The sequence below is a fragment of the Protopterus annectens genome, chromosome 3.part1, assembly GCF_019279795.1.
Source record: "Protopterus annectens isolate FY-2018-M chromosome 3.part1, PAN1.0, whole genome shotgun sequence".
In the NCBI taxonomy this organism is placed as follows: Eukaryota; Metazoa; Chordata; order Ceratodontiformes; family Protopteridae; genus Protopterus; species Protopterus annectens.
The window spans coordinates 1,493,276,607-1,493,292,733 of NC_056732.1; the positions used below are offsets into that span (position 1 = coordinate 1,493,276,607).

General features: G+C 40.2%; 1 protein-coding gene across 1 annotated transcript in view; it reads left to right on the forward strand.

Moving 5' to 3' along the window:
* The first annotated feature begins 13,026 nt into the window (after window positions 1–13,026).
* The window catches only part of LOC122798530 (uncharacterized protein KIAA0408-like), a 108,200-nt gene continuing 105,099 nt past the window's right edge, over window positions 13,027–16,127 (forward strand). Inside the window, exon 1 of the mRNA XM_044067557.1 lies at window positions 13,027–13,273. The gene's annotated coding sequence lies outside the window, so the exon portion shown is untranslated. The remainder of the gene's footprint in view (window positions 13,274–16,127) is intronic.

The following is a 16,127-nucleotide window of genomic DNA, read 5'->3' on the forward strand; positions in this document are numbered from 1 at the left end:
CCCCTCTAGCCTGCATCTATTCAGATAACCTTTCCCATTTGCCAGCATAGGACTTCCTAGTGCTAAGCCTCCTGGCCTCCCTCGGCACGTCAACCACCTGCTGGGAAAGGGAGGAAGAAAGGGAAGGAGTCATACAATGAGCCATGCTGCCAAATGGAGGGACTGAAGATGAGGATGTAGAATGTTTCTCTTTTCTTGAACCAAAAGATCTGGCTTTAGAGGAAGATGCCAAGGAGGAAAATGGGAGAGACTGCAAAGCAGCTGATACCAATGCTGTCTGGACTGTCTTTATGCAAAGGTACATCCAAAAGCTTAGCCTTGACAGGTTCTGGAAGAGGTTGTTCTCTGAGCCAAGCTTGCCTTCTAATAACAGATCCAGTAGCCTTAGCCCTGCTGCAGGCTTCAAGGATGTCAAAACCACAATGAAAAGAATGCTTATTGACCAGACTGGTGGAATTCAATAAATCCTGTATGTCTTTAATCTCTGCTAAAAGAGGTACACTTGCTATCCTAGACTTAATAGCCTCCAAGGTGTGCTGCTGGTATTGCAGCATATGAAAAAGACAATTGGTAGCCCTAATAGCTAGGGTGGCAGAGGTATAAACCTTCTTGCCCCACCTATCTAGGTTCCTAGACTCCCTGTCAGAGGAGACAGGATTCCTGGCAACAGTGGCCTTAACTCCTTTAGGGCCCTGAAAAATAACCTCTGGATCCACCAACGGATTCCTGAAAAGAAACAGATGAGAATCAGGGACTCTGTAGTACCTGTCAGGTTTCCTGGGAGCAGGAGGAACCGAATTTGGAGACAAGGAATTTTCCAAAAAAAATCATCAACAACTTCCAACACCAGGGGAATAGCAAGAGGCTTATGCTGAGCTAAATCCAGAAACTCCCGAATCCATTTCTTGGATTGGGGATAATCCTGACTTTCCTATTTAAAATGTTCTCTGAGGGTATTTAAAGTATCACCAAAAGAGAAATTCTTTGGAGGAGAGGCCGAAGGGATGGACTCCTCTGCATCTGAATCCTCAAAAGGAGAAAAGGCCTGAGAAAATTCCCCTTCATCAGCAGAAATGCTGGAAGAATCAGAACCTGAGCAGGCCAAATCCTCAGGAGAAACATCCCTACTCCTTTTAGAAGGAGGAGGCTGAGAACCCCTAATAAGTGTCAACAAGTCATTAGCCATTTTAACCATTTGGGATTGAGGGGAATGAGAAGAAGCTGGAGCCTGCCTTTTCACAGGCTTACGGATGGAAGATTTACCTGCAAGCCTGAAGGACTCAGGAGGCCTGGCGACAGTCAAAGTTGCAGCAGAGGTTGCAGGAAGACGTTTGCTGTCAGAATGCAAAACAGAGGCTTTGGACACCGGAAGCAGGGTAACGGTTCTGGCTCCAGCAGAAGAGGCGACCGACAACAGGTCAGAAGGCAAAATGGAGGCCGGAGGCCTAAGGGACTCGGACTCAGTCAAGGCCTGCGGTTGTACATCTGCGGACTGCAGGGACTGCAAAGGCATCTCACTGGCTACTGCCTGACTGACGACCAATTTAACATCATCTGAGGACTTAGCTTTCAGAGGCCTGTCGCAGTCCTTATCCTTACGTTTCTTCAGAACATCTGAAGCCTGAAGACCAGCGGACACCATACCAATGAACTTAGGCCAAACTCCAAAATGCCAAGCCAAAATCTTAGCCCAACGACGGATAGTACGCAGAATAAAGGAGGCACAGAGATCACACTTGGGAACTTCGTGGTCAAGACCTAAACAAATAATGCAATAGAAATGAAAATCTGTGTGGGGAATCTGCTTTCCACAGGTAAAGCAATTATAAACTTTTTCTGACATTCGTTAAGGCAAGAAAAGAGAATCCTCAATGGGGTACTTAACTGTAGTAGACTTCAACTCTTGTAGTCGGAATCCAGCAAAGGTAAACTGCCGACCGGCACTCGTGCATGAAAAGTTTCTGCTTCGGGCTCTGCGGCAAGGAAGACTGAGGAAGTGACGTCGGCTGCCTCCTTTTGTATCGGACGCCCTGACGTCCTTTACAACCGATGGCAACCGACGTCATTTTTACTTACCTTTGGTATTCTGGCTGACTGAGGGCTACCAGGAGCCGGATAACCCATTTGTTAGGACTGCAACAGTGAAACACAATGAACATCTGCATTAAAATACTTTTGCAACTATTGTGTTTTTTAACAGATTCGACTGGAGAACCACAGATTCCAGTAGGGTAAATAAAAAAAAGTGCTACCATACTGAAATATTCCATAGTTTAATGTGTGAAAATGAGGACTGCTATCAGTTCTCATTTGATTGCTATGCTTTCACTTCTGTAGTTAAAAGACAAATGCTTTGTTGAAGGAGGAGCTTCTGGAACTTTTAAACAAGGTCATTGTTCTTTTTGTTTCATTATTAGTTTTTTTTCATTTTAAGAGGTACCTTTTGTACAAATGCCGATATTGAAATATTTCAAATTTTTTCTGTTGCATTACTGTTGTCATTGACCAAGTTTGCTGACAAAAAGGTTGATTATAATTCACCACCTTCCTGAATTAATAGATTAATAAAAAATAAGGTTCAATTATCTAAGTCTGCCAGCACAATAACTCAAGTTATTTTTACCCTCTTGTGTAAAACTGTGCATTTATATATCATGCATAATGCTATTTAAGTTTTCTGTTAATACATCATGAATGTCGTACAATTTTTGTGCAGACCTGTTATTATACATTATTGTGTCATGCACCTAGACTGTGGTTGTAAAGGGGCATCTGGGGTCAAATTACACATGTGGTTACCAAAAGAATGAATTAATGCGTGTATGAATGAATAAAAAAGATCAGAGTTACTAGACCATGGAATTAAGGCATTTACAGATAAACTAGACAGTCTCTTAGCAGTATCATTAATATCCTAAGTAGCTAAGGGACAGAGTTCTTTTTTTTAATTGAAAGAGAACCTAGAGACAAAGCAAATTTTTTAAACATGTCTATAATCTGGAACACAATGACCTTTTTTTCAGTCAGAACCAAGTTACATATTTTATTCTATTCTATTTATTTATTTTCTTATAAAGGGTTTTGAACTGATTCCAAACGGAGCTATTTCAGCCACTGCTCAGAGAAAAGATTATTTATATTCCGTATGTCCTTATGTATTTATTTCCGTATGTCCTTTTATGTTTTAGCAGGGGGGCAAGCCCCCCCACCCCGTGCAAATTATATATACCAACTCTGAGATCGCACTACAATGAGGAAAGGGGTAAGTTCCCTGATCCTCACTGTACTGTGATCTCCGTTCACAATACCAAACTCATAATAATGAATCAAGCTTTAGGTTCATTATTATGATGTCACATTATTCCAGTTCGGCATTGTGTGACTTTGAAAACTGCCTTTCACCCACACAATTTTCACACTCAAGCCTTCGAAATTTTGATTGCAAGTCATACACACACACACACACATACACACACACACACATATATATATATATATATATATATATATATATATATTTATTTGTATATATATATATATATATATATATATATATATATATATATATAAGATACTGATTAGACAAATTAGAATAAACCAGCTTAGAAAGGTCCAAAACATTTACACATATCAGTATAAAACAGATTGCTTGACTGATTTATTCTACCTGGGAAGCAGACACTGAGACAGTATTGGGGGAGGGGACTGAAGAAGTATGTCACGGGTCCATTAGGCCTCTTCACAGATTAAATCCTGTTTGTCCAATGAGGAAGAGTACATAGGATGTGGTAGATGAGGTAGGGTAAGGATTATGATTTGAAATGTGGGGGTATGAACAACCCAGTTAGGAAGAAAACAAAAATGTGTCCAGCTATATAGAGACAAAGCATTTTCATATGCAGCATGAACTCTTCCTAACCTTCACTCAGATCAGCTTTCGAAACTCATAAAGACCTATTAAAGATATTAACAACAGATGAATTTACCACCAACCTTCCTAAAAAAAACATCGTTATAAAGCTATTTAAGCAGACAGGTTGCTAAGATCTTATAGAATCCTGAATTATGCCCGTATGTCCTCTCATTTTCTGGTACTAATCTACCCATAAACTAAGGTCCTTTAACAAGCTTCTGTATATTACTGTTTCTCACAACATTCATGGAGCTGCTGTGCATTCTTGTTATGCATCTGATATGTGGACGGCCCTTCCATTATCACTTTGAGAAATCACTAATAATCTTCATTTCAAATGCAAACTAAACTCTCACCTGCTCAATACACATTCCCCTGACTGGCCTACCTCAGCAGGCTAGTCAGCTTTACACCACATCACTATTTACATATTTTCTGTAACTTTCCTCATACTACTCCACCTGAGAAGAGGAAGTTATACATCATCTAATTAAGACTTATTTCACTAGCTCTTCTCCCTGTCCTCCAATAATTCCTCCCTTTTTGATCTTCAGTAGAGAAGCTCCCTTTTCTGCTGCTGTCATCTGCTCCTCATCGACTCATTGTCTTATTCCTTAGCCATACTTTCTTTCTTAATACTTTTGTAATTTATTTCTTCCTTCATAATTACCACTTTATTATCTTATGATATTTTACAAACCTGAATTATTATATTAATTTCTTTTTAACATTGCACCTTTCAAATGTTTAAATGTATTTTCTAAATAATTTCTGTCCAATATTTATTTTGTAAATAATTTTTTGTCTGAAGCTTTTCTCCCCAGGCCTGACATGACAAGGGACAATGCTCAGGTGGACTTTCCCAGTAAACAAATGCTATATATAAATAAATTATTAAATAATAAATAAGGCAAGGGATTAAACAGAAGATTGATCCAGGCTAACTTGTTCTCTTGCAGAAGGCCAAGCTTTGTCATCTGGAGACTACTAAATTAGAGAGTATATGTTTCAATCTGGTGGAACACAAATGTTATAAAGGAAAAGTAAACAGGAAGTGGCAATTTTGAAAAAAGAAAATAAGTTTGAAAATGGGAAGTTGGTAATATTTGATGCGAGGCATGTGGTGAAGGGGAAAGGAGAGGCAGGTCCTTTTTTATAGACTGAACAATGAGGCCTTTCAAAGAGGGGTTCTAAATGAAGATGGGGAGGACAGTGTAACAGTAAAGGCTTAGTGTAACCTTGGGTGCATGGGTAGATTGCAAGTTCAGGGTGAGGAAGCACTGAAGACCAAGACAGTTGTTGAAAGGTCTAGAGGAAGGAATTCACAGATCTTTGGAGACTAAAACATGGCAATGCCAAAGGGTAAAGTTTTAAGCAATATTTCAGAATGGGTAGCACAATGAATGATATTTTCATAGCTATGACAGGTTTGAAGGAGAAAAAGACAGTATGGATGTTTGAAAGTGGTCTTTCAGGCCAAACACTTGTATTACTGGAATGAGGAGTTTGGGTGGAGCAAAAGAGTAAATAGAAGTGGATTCGATATGACTGAAACTCCTCCCCAAAAAGATGGCTACTGGGGATGGTTAATGTGATTAGTGACAAAAAAGAGGATCATGGTGGCAAGCCATGGGGCATTGTGGGATACTCAAGGTGGTTTGCAGAGACAAAATAATGGCACATAAGAGCAGACAAGGAAAAAAAAGAAAAGGAGGAAGGGAATCTTGAGGTAGAGCTAAGGTAGGTGCAGAGGGAGGCCTGGAATATAGATCTAAAGAATGAGGAAATAATAGTATGGGGAAACATGACTTAGGGAATGGTGGAATAAAAGTAAAACAAGCCAGTATTATGGTAAGATTGGAATGGCATGGGACAATTTGGTGAGCACTGGGAAAATGGATGTGCCTCATGGTTGACGGAAGAAAGAATGAATGATTCTAGTCAGTAATGAACAAGGATATGCAAAAACATGGGGACAAGGAGATCATTTTTTTGGATAGTTGCAGATTTTTACATTATACTAAGAAATCAGAGAATGGTGAAACAAAAGGTAGAGGAATGATATAGAAAGATTTGATAGAAATGTGGAGAAATGTGTTAGGAGCTAACTTTAAAATGTTGCAGGCTATGTGATCTGGGGTTATCCTACAGACTTCTGTATGTGCACTAGAAAGTTAAGTTGGTGAGTTCAAAGGCATTTTAGATGGCATAGCTACATAATAGAAAGCTGGCATTGTGGTGATGCTCTCGAATAATGAAGGTTACATTTTAAAAATTATCACCCCATTACTTTTTTAAGTAACATTAATAACATTTTTGCATGAATTTTGGCAACAAGAATGGAAAGAGTTATTACACAGGTAATTACCCATCTGAAAATGGGTCTCTCACCCTGTCGGACTATCCTGGTAAACAAACAAACATAAAATAAATAATAACTACTGAACCTTGGGTTAGGTTCATCAGGCGGTAATAGACTGGGAGATCATTGGAGGCAATTATTAAACTTCTGAAAGACAGTGTAAATAATGTAGTAAACACAGCTCAAGTAGTCCTGTGCAATATTTTAAAGGCTTCTGATGTCATGATATGAGGTTTTATGAAATGGACTTTGAACAAGGTGAAGCTGAGGGAAGATTTATTCATGGGGTGAAGACACTATATAGGATCCACACTTAAGAACTGCAGCAGTCAAAGGAAGACTATCAGACAAAGTCTCGGTAGAAAGAGAGATGTGGCAGGGGTGCCAACATTCACCACTGTTTTTCCTGCTGGATACTGAGGTCCAGGCTAGGTGGATTCCCTTTCATTTGAAGGACAGTGAGGCTGGAGCTTAAAAGTATCAATGCATTTGTGAACAACAGCATAATGCTACATGAAAAAAAGCTTGCTGGACATGTTAAGGGTGTTTAAAGATTTTTGGTAGGAGTATAGGTTGCAATACTATTAGAAAAAATGTTGTGCTGATTCGAGCAAAAACAAAATAAACAATCTGTATCTGCATGTGCATTAGGGATGGGTTACAGTTCAGCACTGAAAGACATCCACAGAAATGTTACACTACCTTGTGGCGCTGGTAATAATTATGGGAAAATAAAGGAGAATAGTGGGCAAATGGGGGCAATATGGACTCTGCTGGGATGAAAGCAACTGGTATGGATAATGAGATTGGCATGTACATGTGGCCAAACATATACCCGTGGGACCAGCAGATGAGGCATGTTTAAGATTCATGTGGAGGTCTAAAGGGAGTAGAATTAGTGGCTGTAGACAGACAGTGTGTAAGGATCTTAGAGGGTGGAGGCACAAAGGTATCAGAAGGCATGCACTGGCAACTACTACAGTCTTACTGTATAGGACAAAAGGCCCCAGTCCTCTAAGAATAGTCCAATAAAAGAAGCAGGATGATGGTAAACTAGCTAGAGGGACTATGATCAGAATATTGTGAAGGGAAGTAAGAAAGATAATGGAAGTTAGACTTGTATATGAGACTATGAAAAAAAGGTAAGGAAGTTTAGGACAGATGGGAGGAAGGTGAAAGCACAAGAGTATAAGGACGTGAACCCAGGTAAAGTGAACTCTATGTATGCAAGAGAAACAAATGGGAGTTTATGAATATTGAAAGAAATTAGGAAGGAGCTGAATATATGTAAAAGCGGTTTCACTTCAGAATCTCAAGCTACTGAAATATCGAACTTCAGTAGCTCGAGACCGAAGTGTCGAAACTGCACTTCTGCAAAAGTGCAGAATCCCGAATGTGGAAATGCCAAATGCAGAAATGTCGAATCCGCGGTTGTGGAGTCACGTACGTGACGTGGGATTCCCTGTGTTCATGATGTGTGGTGTGGTATATGGATGTAGCTGGAGATTCAGGTAAGTGATGTTTTACTAGGGTTTTAGGTAGGGAATTTAGTGTGTGTGAGTGTGACTGGTGTTTTGGGGTGTGGGTTAGGGAAGGTAGGTAATACTGTGAGTGTGTAAGTGTTGAGAGTGGTGGTATTTGTACGTATGTGATGTGTGTTTGTGCAAGGGGAGTGTAGAATATGTAGTGGTGTTTTTTGTGTGTTTGTGTTTTTAGTGCGCCCTCGGAGTTAGTATATATAAGTAGCGGGGGTGTGGGGGGCTTGCCCCCTGCTTATATGTAGGGTCCACACGTGTGTTTGTTTTGTTGTGTTTGTGTGTGTTTTGTTGGTTTGTAGTATAGGGAAGAAGGTGTATGTGTGCTTGTTTGTGAGTGGAGTGTGTATGTGGGCAGTCGCGATTTTGAATTTCGTGCTTTTGGAATTTGGGGTTTTTCAGTTTTCGGCTTTACAGTCTCGAGACACTTGCTTGCGTCTTTCGGCTTTTCCCGGTTAGAGGTCGCCACAGTGGAACTCAGGTCCGCTAATGATTTGCAGAAGATTTTTACGTACTGGCTTGCCTGGCCTAACGCACAACCTTCAACGAAGGAATGCCCATTCACGCATGTCACTACACAGAAGACGCTCTAACTGAGAATCGAACGGGCAACGTCTAACTGTGAGGCGACAACGCTACCGCAGCACCACCACCGCAGTACAGTCTCAAGATACTGAATTTCGGTATTTCAGTATTTCAGGATTGTAAAGTGAAACCGTGAAATCATATTGCTAGAATATAGAGGATGACCATGGGTTGATGGGGAGATGGGAAAGATGGTGGCAAAGTAGAAAATGGTGAAGTAGGGGAGATTAGAGGTAATATCTAAAGACGAGAGAATAACATGTCAATAGCTGTTTTTAAAGATTGAGAGAAGTATAGACCTAGTGCTGGAAACTCTGGGAAATAGACTGTATATATGGTGAAGGAGTATGGTAAGAATGTAGGGGGTAATTAGGAAGTGGGTCTAGTAAGGAGTAATTAGGAATGGGCCTGGCTTCTAACGTGCAGATGAGGTTGCTACAGTGGTGGTAACTTATCCTTGCCAAGTTATAGGGAAAAGGACAGCTAATGCTGAAGAATGTGAAGAAAATACTGCAGACAAGTTTCATGTGTGGATGTACTTCAAAAAGGTGAGGCTTCTGTGGTAGTGCATAGGGGCTGGTTATATAAAAGATTATGGGATGCCTACAAAGGCAGTTCAGGTTTGTGATAAACAGAGGTGAGATTTCATGCTCAAAGTGGGACTGAAATAAAATGATGAATGTAATGATTATGGTCAACTAGAAGAAAAGCCTGGTGGCAGTGGTTCAAAAAGGAGCATCACAGATTGGGGTGGACCATGTATACTGAGTGGGTTGAATAAGGAAGAAATTAGTAAAATGTGAAATATGGGGTGGGATGAGGTAGATAAGAAGAATATGTGATAAGGCAGAGACGTGTTCAGAATGTGAAGCAGAGGCACATGTTCAGAATGTGAGGCACAGGCATGTGTTCAGAATGTGAGGCACAGGCATGTGTTCAGAATGTGAGACAGAGGATGTGTTTAGAATGTGAGACAGAGGCATGTGATCAGAATGTGAGACAGAGGCATGTGTTCAGAATGTGAGGCAGAGGCATGTGTTCAGAATGTGAGGCAGAGGCATATGTTGAGAAGGGACAGGACAGAAGCAGGGATCTGGCACAAGTTATTATCAAGATGAATGAAAGAGCAGAACAGCATAGGGAGTATAATTATTATTTGGAAGCAGTAGAGATTATCTTAAATATATGGTATCTATGGTAAACTTTTTGTGTATGCTGCTTTCTGGGAAGGAACTATACAATGCAGATGTCCCATCAGAAAGTGTTGAGTGGGTGCTCCACCTACAATTTTTGAGACGCATACATGGGGAAGGCAAGGGATAGAGAGGTGTGGAGAGTTAGGAGGAATGGGTACTGACAGTAGAGGGAAAGCTAGCAACTGATCTGGTAGTCTAGTAAGTAATGGATGTTAGGAAAAGAAGATGTTATTGTGAATGATGCTGTGGAGTTGAGTTGAGTAGCGTGAAACAGATATGGGTGGGTTTGATTAAGCTATGTATGTAAAGGCTTACCATGAAGAGAGGTTGGTGAGCTCATGGTAAAAATTCAAAAGCTAAGTGTTTATTCATGCAAATAAATGCAGATGAAATATGTTGGGGTTATTAGTAAAAACATTGATTTTGGGGAATGTAGGAATACACGGGGTATTTTTCTTGTATATGCTAAGATGCATAAAAGGCACACAAATGGAAAAGTCCACTGCTTGAGGTTGGACACTGAACACAGCAATTATTTTATGTTGTGGATACTTCAGATCTTGATATTCTTTGAATGAAAGTTCTGTTCCTTATAGTGAGCCCAAAGAGCTGTTCTAAAAGGCTGATTGATATAGAAGCTCCAGCAGGTTGCTGCAACCTCAGGGGTAACTCTGCTGTGTAAAATGAACACACAAATACTGTAATTACTTCAGGTTGCTGCAATTTCAGAGCTAAATAATATTTGAAGTGGTATTTTGCTCCTTAAGGTCAGCTCTTTAAGTAGCTCTAAATGTCTGGTAATTATTTTTTGTGGCCGTGGAGCTGTTGTCAATCCCAAACCATCCAGCCTATCTCCATGATTAATTAAACAGACAATGGAAATCCGAGGGCTTTGTCTCACCCTGACCTCCCTTTGATGTCAGCTTCTCTCATACAAGCTGTTTGCACTATAACTTTTCTTTGTCACCTTTCCACCCTCCTAGTCAGTTATTTCCTTATTATATGTTTTATCGCGCACAGAATCCCAAACCATCCAGCCTATCTCCATGATTAATTAAACAGACAATGGAAATCCAAGGGCTTTGTCTCACTGCAGTCACCTTAGTTTGCTTGCTTTCTCAGATCTTGATTCATTTATCTCCATTTGCTACCTTTTACTCTTAATTCATTAAGAGTACTGCTTTAGGTCTTCCAAACAGCAAGAAATTAAACAATGTTTCCCACACACTTGGGACCTCTGTTTAAAAACGGCTGCTCTGTCACTGTCACTGTTTACAGTCATCAGTTCTCTCTTCAGCTTTTAAATTAAATACTGCCTAAATATTTACTTACACTTGTGGCAGCCTAAATGAGTGAGACTGCCACAGTGCTGTGGCCACTGACCTTATGCACACTTCCAGCTACAATGTGCATGCTGTTGTGAGTTGTTGTTCACATTCCCTCATGTTGCCTGCTGTCACACCCAGCTTCTGCTAGATGTCAAGTAAACAGTGGACTGAGCTATCTGCCTGCCTCCCTCCCTTCAGGACTTTCAAACTGGCTTTATCCATTCACTGACCATTCTCCCCAGCTAGCTCATCAAGTATATAGGTGTATAATTAATACCAGGTCATCTGGGTCACAGTTATGGCTTTTGTCCCTTTGTGTCACACAGATGGCTTAAGTAAAAAAAACTTCTTGTCCACATTCCCTTTAACTATGTTTGTCAGAACATATATGCCTGTTTAATTAATTTCATTTGTGATATAAAAGAAGGAAGAACCCTTGTCACTGGGTCCTCTTGTGGGAATACAACTTCATATCTGACTCTGAACAGACGACCTGTGTGGAGACCTATGGAGGTCTTAGGAGGAGGAATATTTTGGGCATCTCCTCACTGATATGCAGAGGTATGTATATGGTCTCACCCATATGGAGATGATTTACTAGGAAGTATCTGAAAAAGGTTTTCCTTACTCATAGTAAAATAACAAGAATACTGTTAAGTGTCCAGCTCATGTGTTGGAGGTGTGGCTGCATAGACAGGGGTCTTGGAGTTATATATTTTGGACTTGTTCTGCATGTCAATAGTAGAGGGCTTAAATTAACTTTTGGAATCATTTAAGCTGTGCCACAGGCATGGAGGGATAAAGTCCTACCTACAACCCAGCTGACCTGAGTTCAATTCTCAGTTTAGAAGGCTGGTAGTGCAAGCATGGGTACATCCATCCTGGGGAGTAGAAAGGGTTCACATTGGGGCACACCAGTGCGTTTTCTTTCTGTGGTGGAGACTGCGAATACAACAGCAGTTAGCCCTTCCTGTTGGAGGGTGGGGCATCCTGCTGACCTCAAGTTCCTTGCTGAAGGCTGGGTAATGCTGTCCTTGATGTGTGCAAGGGGTGAGGAATGCAGGTTAAACACTCTCCAGCAGTAGCATGATACTGCACAAGATGCCTCAATCACCCCACCGGCCCCAAACTTGGGTTGGAGAAAGTCCAGAGATGTAAGGAAGTTCAGTAGACCTGAATGAGGAGAGGCTCTGAGGACAGCACAGGGGGAGGAAAAAACTGGGTTAAAAAAAAAAACTCTTGCAGTTATTTTGAGCAGGTTACCTGCAAATTATGCTTCAGCATCTGCTTCTGTTTTCAGTGGATTAAGCAAGAAATATCCATACCCTTCGAGCTCAATAGTGCTGCTGTCCCTGGTGCCAGACAATTTTCTACATGTTCTACCAGAGGTTTCTATTACCAAATCAAATCTACAATAACAGCCCACAAGTAGATAGATGTCCAGGATAATGAAGAGGAACAGATCCTTCCAGAAAGGTACTAAGAAAATGTAGGAAGTATCTTGGCTGTGCCTGTTAACAAGGTAGTGGGGGAAAACAGCAGTAGCAAGCAAGTTTGTAAAACGCATTAATTGTGTTATAAAGTAATGCTTTGCACCCTTTTTGTAACTGCTGTTATATATGACCTGAACTTATTTTTCACTTATTAGTAACTACTGTGCATACTGTTGATGTCTATATTTTTTCTGACTGATATGCATGAACAATAAATGCATTTTTATTTCAAAAAAGCACATGACCAACCACGATCCAAACAGTGTAACAGATGTTGCGTGTTTTAGAGTATCCGTCACCTGTCTGCTTTTCTAGTGAGCTAAATAATCTGTGATCATATGGTTGACATCACTCTGTTATAGTATTTAAAGTTAGCTCCTAGGTATGGTCACGTGGTTGAAATCATTCTTTTATAGCATTCAAAGTTAACTTCTAAGGCATACTTTAAATATCAGGTTCACACTATAAAGGCTAAAATGACTGCTAAATTAAATTGTTTACATGAAACTCTTGAGCACCTATGAAGTTACACCAAGCAGAAGGGGAGGGGTGGAAGGAAATGTTTGAAATCCAACCTCTCAAAGTTCTGCGTCATATTAGAGTTAAGACACTGGGATGCTGTTGATGTCTAAACAGTTTTGCAATGTACAAGTTGTGAACCTGACTTCAGAGATTATTAGAACAATGATCTTCAACATTTTCCATTTTTTCTTGATTTCATATACTCTATTTTGATTTCAGAAGGCACCAGAGAAACCAAGAAGATCAGCTGTAACAGGAATTGTTCTTCAGAAGTTTGACATTTTTGTTACTTTCACTCCTTTTTCTAAGAAATACAGATTCTCAGCAACAAAAAGTCAAGTAAGTCAAATTCTGTACTTATAGACACGTGGGGGAAGAATGCTGTAAAATTACTTTTTCCACAGATGCAAGAGTTTATAGAAAGCATGCTTAACCCTAACTGTACTATAACTGAGGAGTGAATTTGTGCTTCTACTGTGTTTACAGTATTTAAAGCTAAATATGTGATCATCTCAGAAGCAAATGCAGAGAACCTGAGTGAGTTTATTCACAGATGCAGGGTAACTGGGAACATATAAAGCTAACAAAGCACAGAGAGTATATTTTCTCATGTTTTTAACTGTTCAGTAGTGAGAATGGTCTTTGCTCAAAATCCCTTTTCTAGATTATGCATCAGGCAGCTGTGGTATTTTATACTGTTCCTTCACGCTTGATTTCTAGATCTGCTGTTTCTCATGTCCTGTGTTCCAGAAAACAAAACTGTCAGGTATGTTTACAATGACATTTGGGATCCCCATAAAAAAATGCCTTCCAGTGACTCCAACCCCTCTGTAAGGACTGAAGCATGATAATAACTTGCTTTTGTATGTCTCCCATCTGGCTTCCAAAATAACATGCAGCGGCTGACATCACAGCAGGTTAAATGTGGCGTACTGCATACTGTGAATTTCATTCTCATCTAGTCAAGGGTTTTATTAATTTGAATGGAAACTTTTACAATTTGATTTTTTATAGAATGTGCAACTCTGCATATTAAAATTCAAAGCCATGAGTTACTGCCAGATTGCATAGAGCCTGCAAATATATGCATTTTATTTGCTATAAATACATTTAGTGGATGAATACAGTATATACCTTTTTGAAAGCATGTCCTAGTCGCTATGTTACATTAAAACTTCAGAGGTGTAATGTTTAGAACAGCCATGATAGGTCCAGCTTTAGCATGGAAACAAGAAACCAAAAGTAAACTACGCTGTCATTGGGTAAGAGGGTCTTTGTTTCTTGAAGGAAGCTGAGTGCTGACCCACAGTGGCTGGTTGTTGACTGATCAAGCTTTAGTGATTAATGGAGCCTTACAAAATGGATCACCATCTGTGAGAGTGCTTCCCATCCTTTCCACGCACTAGACTTTTAGTGGTCGGGATGAACACGACCATGGAGAAAGAAGTAAGACAGAGCAGGAAAAAGATACATCTGTGAAATGTACATGCCTGCTGTCAACCATAAATATTTTCCTTTTCCCACAAAGCTGTGATTTGGTGCTAAGTGCTCTCTCTCTCTCTCTCTGTCTCTCGCTCTCTCTCTCTCTCTTTCCTGATAACAGCAGATGTCAGGTAATCTGGCAAACCATTTGGCAAGCAGCAACAGCATCTTTCTGTCTTCAAGAAAAAGCTGCACAATGATGCCATGAGGAGGGAGGGAAATGCCTCTGTTATAAAGGAGGAAGCGCTGCTAGGAAACCTTAATTACATCCAAGTATTACCTCACACTGGGCTCAGGATTCATTGGAATATGGAAGTGGATGACAGGTGGGTCCACATCTGGGATGGAGTGCAATATGATTTAAAAATGTTGGCATTCATTTCACTATAGGCTGAAAGCAGTAAGAAGGAGGCAAGAAGGGTTGCTATAATAAAGAAATGGTGTCTCACAATCTTCTTACTCAGCTATACCTTCTTGTTCATGCAAATCAAGAAAGCAGCATTTTATTCACTAGAATCTGTAGATTGCAGTGGTACACACTCGTGTGTGTGTGTGTGTGTGTGTGTGTGTGTGTGTGTGTGTGTGTGTGTGTGTGTGTGTGTGTGTGTGTGTGTGTGTGTGTGTGTGTGTGAGAGAGAGAGTACACATATATACACATAAATGCATGCAAGCATGCATACATATATTCAGACAAACACACACACACACACACACACACACACACACACACACACATATGTATATATATATATATATATATATATATGGGTCTACTTCACAAACCCGAAATACCATATAATTGACTTTTAAATAACCAAGATGATAAACCTGACAAGTCAAAAGAATGACCGCACGGAACACCAGCATTTCACTCCAGGTAAATAACTGCATAGCCAACCGAAAAAAAGGATTAAAACTGAAGCAAACTAAATCCGTCCATGTGGGGAGCTTCGTCCCCCACACCCCCTAACTAAATATACCAATTCCGAGATTGCACTACAGCGGGGGTAAGGGGCAACGTTCACCATGACTGCCAAGAGGTTACTTACCTGGAGTGAAATGTCAGTGTTCCAGGACGTCTTTATTATGTTTTTCGGCTTTGTCATCTTGAGATTTTAAAAATTGGGTAAGTGGGATTTTGGTCTACTGAAGTAGACCCATATATATATATATATATATATATATATATATATATCCATACAAAACCCCTTTTCCCATTTTTGCACATAAGGTCAGGGTGTCAGTTCAACAGTGGCAATCATCTACAGTCAAGGTTCACACTGCCAGGTGGCAGGCCCTTCCACGGTTGTTCTTCCATACCACACACTTCCACACACACTCACACCTATGGCCAATTTAGAGTGTCCAATCCACATACTGCATGTCTCTGGAATGTGGGAGGAAACTGGAACACCTGGAGGAAACCCACACAAATACAGGGAGAACATGCAGACTCCACATAGAAGGCACTACAGCCGAGAATCGAACCCAGAACCTCTTACTGTGAGGTGACAATGCTATCTGCTGCACCACTGTACCACCCCGTATATATACCTATATATCTATGTATATCTATATATTTATATATACATATATATATATATATATATATATATATATATATATGCCACATGGTCACATACTCAGTTCCCTTCTGAAATGCTGAATGCAGACGAGCTGAAAAAAAAAAGTCTGAAAACACAGAAAAAGA